General features: G+C 30.3%; 1 protein-coding gene across 1 annotated transcript in view; it reads right to left on the bottom strand.

Moving 5' to 3' along the window:
- LOC122271724 (neprilysin-1-like) overlaps positions 1-9,863 on the bottom strand; it is a 51,655-nt gene that overhangs the window by 15,867 nt on the left and 25,925 nt on the right. The window contains exon 2 of the mRNA XM_043053990.2: positions 5,535-5,663. The gene's annotated coding sequence lies outside the window, so the exon portion shown is untranslated. The remainder of the gene's footprint in view (positions 1-5,534; positions 5,664-9,863) is intronic.

Genomic DNA, 9,863 nt, shown 5'->3' with positions numbered 1-9,863 from the left:
CAGGGGTGTCAAACTCAAAAGCTAACTTGGGCCAAATAAACAATGCTTAACTTCAGGTGGGACGCAAAAAAAAAATCAATGTTCATAGAAACAAATATTTTTATTTTGAATTGTAATAAACATATATAAAGTTAAATTATTGTTTACGTCCTGATACTTGACATCTCTTCTCTGCTATTATATTTTCTATTTCGGGAGAAATTTTATTGGCCGAGACTACTTTCAAAATTGACCCAACGTGAGCGTTATCAATAAGGTTTCGGACAGGAGATTTATTTCCATTCATAACAGAAAATAATTGCTCTCACTGATAAGTACTTCCAAACTTGAAAATAATTTCATACGCGAATTTTCGAGTATTTTCAAACCTTGCTGGTAAATATTCGTGAAATTTAGGCACACCCACTTCAATGAATTTTGCCTTCAAATTTGAGTCGCACTGCATCTCAATCACTTCCATTAGCACAGTGATTCTCAACCACTGTGCCGCGGCACTTTTGTGTGCCACCAAATTCTAAAAATGTGCCGCCAAATATTAGAAATGATACAATAAAAATTATAATGCTTTTTTTTATTACGAGTAAAGTTTAAATTAAAGAAAAGTGTATATATATAAAGTGTTATATAAATATATACACATTTTATAATTTTTCCTTGCTTTAACCGTGTGAACATCTTTGTCGGCGATTGTCTTGTCTCTGACAATTTAAAAAAATGGTGAAATAAGTGGGGAATTTAATGATTATTAAAATTATTAATTAACAAAGGAAAGCAAACTAAATAGTGACTTTCAAACTTAAATAAAAGCTAATCATTAAAGTGAGTTATGCAATTATAAGTTATAAAAACAAATTAACAAAGGAAAATTAACCAAAAAATAAGCTAACAATTAATAATCAGCAAAAAAACTAGTTGACAAGAAATCACAAAAATAACAGTTAATCGCTATAGAAAACAAGCTAACAATTAATAACTAGTCAAAAAAAAAATAACTGTTACTAACCAATAAAAGATTAGTCGAGAGAAATAATTAATCCCTTAATAAACGTGCTTTTGTATTACATATTATTTTATTTCACATTCAAAATTATTATCACAAACTATTGAACGCAGTGTATTATAGGTATGTAAACTTTTAAACAAATTTTTTTAATTGTGTGCCATCAAATTTCGAAATTGTTAAAAGTGTGCCGCCCCAAAAAAAGGTTGAGAATCACTGCATTAGCATATAACTGGGTACTAAGTCTATATTTATAGAGAAAATCCAAGAAAACAAACAAAATTAGTCTTCCAAAGAATTAAAATCTTTAAACCTTGTTTCAAATTCTGTTCTAAGATTTGAAATTTTTTTCTGCGTATTTTTGATACGATGCAGTATCATCTAAACTAGATTCGTTCTTGTTGCACGTTAGGAAGTGCGTTAAATCTTCATTTTTCAGTTGCCTTTCCCAAAGAAATAGTGTACATTTGAATGCTTTTTTAATTATGTCAAACATGTTCGTAATGATCTGATCCTTGCCTTTAAACAATAAATTTAAATCGGATCAGTGTTTGGTTATATCAACCATAAAAGATAAATCTTGCAACCATATTTGATCAGAGAACAAGCTTGTATCTTGATTTATAGTTTGTTAAAACTTGCATATTTTTTCTTTCAAATCCCAGAATTGATTGAGAACCTTGGAGCAAGATAACCAACGCTATTATAGGATAAACCTGATTATGTTTTATCTAATTGATAGCTTAGTGTGAAACGGACTCCATTTCAGCAAATTCGAATTTTACATTTTCGAGCGGACAATTTAAAATGGTCCGTATAGTTTATAAATAAAGTATATTATAGTTTTATATGCTGGTTTCGTTTCTAATTCACATCTCCATTTTATTTTTACTTTCCTTCGGATATATTGACTGGGCCACAAAAAATGTTCATCTCGGGCCGCATGCGGGCCGCGAGTTTGACACCCCTGTTCTAAAAAGTAGTGTGGTTGTAGTGTTTGTATTTTGTGTATGTTCTTGTTCGTCATTAAAATGTGTTGTCCGTAATTTTGGTTTTTTAGTATCGATTATTTAGTACCCATGGTATCTGGTCAAAAGTGTTATGACAATCAATGAGAGGGACAGTCCAGAAGCATTTATTAATATTACTTCTGCCCCCTATCCCTATATTTTGCATAGAGAGCAGCCACCATGCGTCTGGGGAGAAATTCCACATTTTTGATAGGTGACCATAGGAATTAAAGTCCATGTGTCCGTCGCATCTGAAGCCACAAGCGAATGCTGGTTTTGGAGATGGTTCATTTGACTGGCTATGTAGCCTGTCTATAAAAAAACCCGGTTGTTTCGGGATTTTTCATAGTTAATTGGGTTTTTTAAACTTTTTTTTTAAAATTCTTTATAATCTTGGAGTAAGTCTTGCTGTATTAATAAATACCGTTAATTAAATTAGTACTAAAGCCATTAATAACTGTAAAGATTAATATAATGTAATTTACATTGATAAGTAGGTAATAATATTTTTTGGTAGGGTGCAATTAGTTTTGTGGGATTTATCTATTCTGTTTTTCAGAATTATGAAAAACTAGTAAATGTTTAAGTGATGAAAAAAAAATTTTTTTTTTTATTTCAAATGAAAGATATCTACTTTCAGAGTAAATTTTTAACAAGAAAAATGCCTGCAATGCAACTATGCAATACTTTTCCGGTTATGCTGTTGTGTGTTATGTTACAGTGCGCAAAAAATTTAATTAATTAAACGAATCACCTCGAATAACTTTTGTAAGAATGCTTACGTACTCACTTTCACATACTAGCACTCAAGTCTTAATACTTCGAGGGGCTGATGTCAAATATGCTAATTAATTAAGTCAGGCGATATTTTAAGTTACGAAATCAGACACAAAATGTACCATTTTTTCCATCGGATTTAGACATATGACCATCAAAATATAGCGGGTAGCCGTAATCTGGAAAATATGGTCCCAATTGCTTCGTTAGAAGAGCAGTCCAAAGTTTGGACCCCCTGAAGTTCATTTTACTTTTTGCGTCTTGTTTGTGTATATATTGAGAACGTTTTAACCAAATTAAAAAGTTTATCACACAGTTATAAAATTTATTTATCCAAAGATAATTCAATTCAAAAACTAATTTCAGTGATTATTTTTTATTTTTCATTATTTTATTTAATGATAGTCGGAAAAAATTTAAATACAAAATTTGAATGAAATCGGTCGAATAGTTCCTAAGAAATCGAGTTTTAAAGAATTCTCTCTCTCTATCTCTCTATATATATATCTATATATAAATAATTTATACGTTCTCTAAGTTTTATTAGTTATTAGTCTGCGATTGATCCTTTTAACAGCAGGCAAATCATGAAGCGATTCTGCAACCTTGTCTCCGCATTTTATTTTAAAAGAGCAATTTGCGGTGTTTTTGATATTCTACAGCTTGCTTTGGAAGAAAAAAACATCTTTTTTAACGTAGTAAATATTTCACTTGAGTTATTTAGATGTTTATCAAAACATCAAATAATGAATTATAATAAAATATCAGTATTATTTCCCTTTATCAGTTATTCTAAACATTAATTATAAATGACTGAAGATAAGCATGGTATTAATGAAATGTCCATGAAAATTGTAATAAGAATCATTAATTACGACGTCTTCATTATGAAAATTTCGTCTCCACTTCACTTTTAGAGATTCCATTGTTAGAGAATAAGCAGCATCCCTTTTAATTTTGAAAGATCATTAATTTTAACATTCAAGCTCTTTTAGAATTACTTTCACGCCCCGCATGAATAATTTTGCACACTCCATTAAGTTGCTATTGTATTATGGTAAACATTTATCTAAACGGTTATTTTCTATTAGACATATAATCGAAAGCAGTTTGCAACAAATTGGAAGCTTTAGTTTAGGACTTATCGTGTTTTAGAACGAAATGGCGATAATTCAGAGTTGGGAAATGTCTAGAGCAACAATGTTCACTCATGCTCATATTTTTACATTGAAATTATTTACAATTTGCACTGACCCGCCAATTTATGTTTAAAGACAATAAGATTAAGTCATTATCATGAGATTAAGCCATTATCAACTCCGTTTTAATTTAAACAACACAAATGAGAGTTGTTTAAGAATTATTTACCTGTCTTGGTAATTAAAATATCGTGTTCCATTCGAAAATTGATAAATTATAACATAATTCTTTTAACACTTTTTTATTTTTAATAGAACGCTTCAACCATTTACCTGTAACCAAACTTCCTTTTTTTATTCTATTGGATATATATATATATATATANTATATATATATATATTATATATAGTGTCAGACTTCTATTTAACGAATTTCCAATTTGGAAATTTCTTCACAAAATAACTTCCAAATAGCGAAGTGAATTTTCTATTTTACGAACTTTTCATTGATTTCCACTTTCCCTATTTTCTAAAATATTTCAAAACATTTCAAACTTGTTAACGCATTTTATGGTGGAAATGAACTTGAATTAATTTTCGAAGCCACTGCTTTATGTAATGTTTTACTGCTTTCTCTAAAAGTTATTTTATAGAAAGCAGTAAAATCACTTTCTTTTTTGTTTGCATTTCAAACGAAAAACACAGTCCAAGTTGACGGATTTTATCAGTAGAAATTAAACTTAAGAACGCATGTGGTAATGTATGTTTAAAGTTACTTTTTATACTAAATGCATCTATAATTTTATACATAAATTTAGATCTTTTTTTTAAAAGTGAAAACGTATGTAGCATAATAGTGTAACACTGGATAATGTCATACTCTATTCTTGCTTTCCATGCAAATTTCTTTTATGATTAAGATTTATAAAATAAATAGTAGATACTAGTTTACAAGATAACGGTGCATCACTCAATGCCTAGTGTTTATGAATTTAAAACCTGTTTTGTGTTGTTTAAGTACCTTAGAAGGTGATTATCAATTCAACGAATTTTCCATATAACGAACTTATTATCGATATTTAGCGACTTTGTTAAATAGAGATCCAACTGTATATATATATAAAAAGTCAATATCTCAAGTTTTTATTATATTTTCAAACGGCTTTTATTTGAATTGAATGACTTACAAGAAAGCCGTATCTGAATACCTTTCACATTTACCCTTTTGCATAAATAGTTACTAAGTATTACAAAAATATTGACGATAAATTGCAGGGAAGAATCTTTCATGTTTATGCAGATTTATAAGCTCTACTTCCTAACTTGGATAGATTAATTTCAGTCTGCTAGCACTAAGATAAGGTGCAACACACTTTTAAAAGCTTTTCTTAAACATTTCATTAAAGCGGTGCACTCAAGGGCTGATAGCGAAACGTCACATTTTCAGCAGCATTTACCCTGCTTTTCCATTAATGACTCGCAGTGAGCTTTAAGCTGGTTTATGTTACTATCGCTTGTCCTGAGGGATTTAATCTCAGAAGTCACCCTTCATTTCTTCCGCTCTGCGAAGCTCCTTTTAAATGCCCTCGAGTGTAAGATTTACCTTACCACTAAATTAGATTTTCATTCCAGAGCGCGTACAAAATTCTATTTAAGATTTTCTCACCTGGATGTATTTGGTTCTCCGCGCATGGCAACGGTTACAGCATCTGTCGCTGTTTTGGTCGTCATGGCGGCCTGAAAAGTAGAGGAAGAAAAAAATGTAGACTTAAAATCTAATAAATCATGTAAATATATTTTTAGACAGCAACCAGTATTTACATAATTGCGAGGTAGTTCCAATTTTTTTGAACACTTCTATTTGAATATTTAAAGTGGTAGTAAATTTTAAGATTTAATATTTTATTATTGATTTAAATTAATTTTAATTTAATTTCGAACGATTTTTGACACATCTACATAAAAACAATTTAAACACTTTTATGAAACCTTTCAATTGTTCTTAGAAATTTTTAAATGCATGCAAAATTGAAAAATTTAAGATTAATTTAAATTGTTATTTGCTACCATTCTAAATATTCTGGGTAGGCAGTACATCCAGGTTGGTAGCTATGGTATTTAAATAGCTAAAAATGAAATAGTTTTTTATTTTTATTTTATGTGTATGTATTTTGATCACTTGAATTTCTTGATCAACTGTCTTATAATGATCTTAATGAACAAATATCAAATTTGGAAAAGAACTTAATTCCCACTTTATAAGGTGACCACTTGTCTAAATGGACCATTTAAGAGTTCTCCCAACGTTGATCGACCAAACAAGCTTTACTATATTTACATATATAGATAAGACTCTGCAACATGATCAGTCATGCTTCTCCGACCCCACTGAACCGATTAATTTCAATTTTTTTTAGCCTTTGACTACGAATTTTAAAACAAGATTTTTTTGTCTTGTTTATTATTCAAAAGGACAAAATAGGTCACAAATAAGGCGAATTTAGCATTTGGGATTTTTCTGACAAATGGTTATCAATTTAGAGGCTGGGGCATATATGTCCTGGCCGTACTTAATGGTGGGATACATATGTCCCACCTGAAGTGATCGACTTACTACAAGCACATCTTTCGTTCCGGAAAAATTTATTACAGGAATTTTTTTTGTACATGGTATGGTACAGGGTGAAGCAATCTTTGCATAACCCGACATTACACATTGGACAACTCATATTTGTTCATTTTTCAATGTTCATTTGAGAAAATATGAATAAAATATGAATGGACATAACAATCCCAATGAAGAATACGAGTGGGATATATCTGTCCCAATGAAGAATACTAGTGGGATATATCTGTCCCAGCGAAAAATCGCAATGCTATTTTATGCAAGAAACTCTTTAGCGCCATCTAGGGGGTATTTGACACATAAAACACGTATACTTGGTTCGACTCTACGACTGGGACATATTACAATGAGTTTCTAAGTGCTTTTCACCCCATTAGTAATTTTTAAACATTTGTTGGGACAAGTGAGTCCCGTTAGTAGTCAAAGGGTTAAATCCTTTAATATGGTATTCTCTATAATGCGACATATAATATTTAAGAAATTAATTATTGAAAAAATATTGTTATTGATAACATTAAAATAATCTACATTTAAATATTTTTATTTTTTTAAATAACAAAGAACTTTACATAATCTTTACTTATTAATTGTGAAAAAAAATCTAGAAGAAAACAAATATACTCTAGAGTTGTGTGTTACCTGATTCATCTGTGCTGTTTTTTACGACCAATATAACGAGAACAAAATACCTAAAATAATGTCTCAGAGTCCTCAATACATTTCGCCAATTAATAATGCGATGTATTATCAAAATTAATAATTTATAAATAAGTTAATGGATCTTATTAATTTCAAGATTTTAAATCTTGAAATTAAAGTATTACAAAAACTCGATCCATTTATGACAGCCGTATATCCAGAGATGTCTTAACTAAAAATATAGAATGTGATAAAAACTCAATTCCTTTTTATTTATTAATAATTCAATCATAACTACCAGTATGACTTACGTTTCAAATAATTCATATTCAAAAATAAAGCAAAAGATAAGAGCCCGCAACCACGGGTAAGTATTTCGCCAATAACCAGATCAAGTCGAGTCTGAATTAACTTTCAATCGTGAACTAAACAGTAATATGCGAGAAAAAGTTGCTAGTTTTAACCTCGTTTAATAATTATGATTTGAATTTTATTAATCACCACATTTTGTATTTTTAATCGCCAGTAGCATGACATTATATAGCGTTACGTCTAAATCATCTTAACTGGCTAAAAAGAGCCTGGACAGGAAATTCCCCATCCCTTAGAATAGACTGCGAACTTTTTAAGGCGTGGTTCGTTCATGAGTGTTAAGAGATTGATTTTGTTTTTAAATTTTAATCTATATAAGAGAATAAACGGTGCTTAAAAACGCTAGTTTCATCTTTAGAAACCTGACGATTTCAGTTCATTTTCTACAGAAGTGTTAGAAAGGCTGACTCGGTTAAATTATCGTCTTTAACTTCGGGCTAGGCCGGCCAACGTACTGAAGAAANTAATTCAAAAGGACAAAATAGGTCACAAATAAGGCAAATTCAGTATTTGGGATTTTTCTGACAAGCGGTTATCAATTTAGAGGTTGAGACATATATGACCCAGCCGTACTTAATGGTGGCATACATATGCGCCACTTGTAGTGATCGACTTACTACAAGCACATCTTTCATTGCGGAAAAATTTATTACATGAACTTTTTTTTTACATGGTAGGATACAGGGTGAAGCAATCTTTGCATAACCCGACATTACACATTGGACAACTCATACAACTCATATTTGTTCATTTCTCTATGTTCATTTGAGAAAATATGAATAAAATATTAATGGGCATAACAATCCCAATGAAGAATACGAGTGGGATATATCTGTCCCAATGAAGAATACTAGTGGGATATATCTGTCCCAGCGCAAAATCACAATGCTATTTCATGCAAGACATTCTTTAGCACCATCTAGGAGATATTTGACACATGAAACACGTATACTTGGTTCGACTCTACGACTGGGACATATTACAATGAGTTTCTAAATGCTTTTTATCCCATTAGTAACTTTTAAACATTTGTTGGGACAAATGAGTTCCGTTAGTAGTCAAAGGGTTAAATCTTTTAATATGGTATTCTCTATAATGCGACACATAATATTTAAGAAATTAATTAATGAAAAAATATTGTTATTGATAACATTAAAATAATCTACATTAAAAAGTTTGTATTTTTTTAAACATCAAAGAATTTTACATAATCTTTACTTATTAATTGTGAAAAAAAAATCTAGAAGAAAACAAATATACTCTAGAGTTGTGTGTCACCTGATTCATCTGTGCTGTTTTTTACGACCAATATAACGAGAACAAAATACTTAAAATAATGTCTCAGAGTCCTCAATACATTTCGCCAATTAATAATGCGATGTATTATCAAAATTGATAATTTATAAATAAGTTAATGGATCTTATTAATTTCAAGATTTTAAATACTTTAATATGTTATTTAATGTTACAAAAGTAATTAAAGTATTACAAAAACTCGAGCCATTTATGACAGTCGTATATCCAGAGATGTCTTAACTAAAAATATAGAATGTGATAAAAACTCAATTCCTTTTTATTTATAAATAATTCAATCATAACTACCAGTATGACTTACGTTTCAAATAATTCATATTCAAAAATAAAGCAAAAGATAAGAGCCCACCATTTTAGATGCATGCAACCCAGATCCAAACAATCCATATGGAGAGGTAAAAGGCCCCTACGGGGCCTAAAGGCCTCGAGCAACATAAGACGACGACGACGAGATAAGAGCCCTCAACCAGATCAAGTCGAGTCTGAATTAACTTTCAATCGTGAACTAAACAATAATATGAGAGAAAAAGTTGCTAGTTTTAACCTCTAACCTCGTTTAATAATTATGATTTGAATTTTATTAATCACCACATTTCGTATTTTTAATCGCCAGTAGCATGACATTACATAGCGTTACGTCTAAATCGCCTTAACTGGCTAAAAAGAGCCTGGACAGGAAATTCCCCATCCCTTAGAACAGACTGCGAACTTTTTAAGGCGTGGTTCGCTCATGAGTGTTAAGAGATTGATTTTGTTTTTAAATTTCAATCTATATAAGAGAATAAACGGTGCTTAAAAACACTAGTTTCATCTTTAGAAACCTGGCGATTTCAGTTCATTTTCTACAGAAGTGTTAGAAAGGCTGACTCTGTTAGATTATCGTCTTTAACTTCGGGCTAGGCCGGCCAACATACTCAAGAAACTAAAAAAAAAAAAAAAAAAAAAATTTTTTACTTAAATTTTCTGATACATGCATATATATTCTT

This window comes from Parasteatoda tepidariorum, chromosome 2 (assembly GCF_043381705.1).
Source record: "Parasteatoda tepidariorum isolate YZ-2023 chromosome 2, CAS_Ptep_4.0, whole genome shotgun sequence".
NCBI classification, from domain to species: domain Eukaryota; kingdom Metazoa; phylum Arthropoda; class Arachnida; order Araneae; family Theridiidae; genus Parasteatoda; species Parasteatoda tepidariorum.
This window is presented reverse-complemented; position numbering and strand designations above follow the sequence as displayed.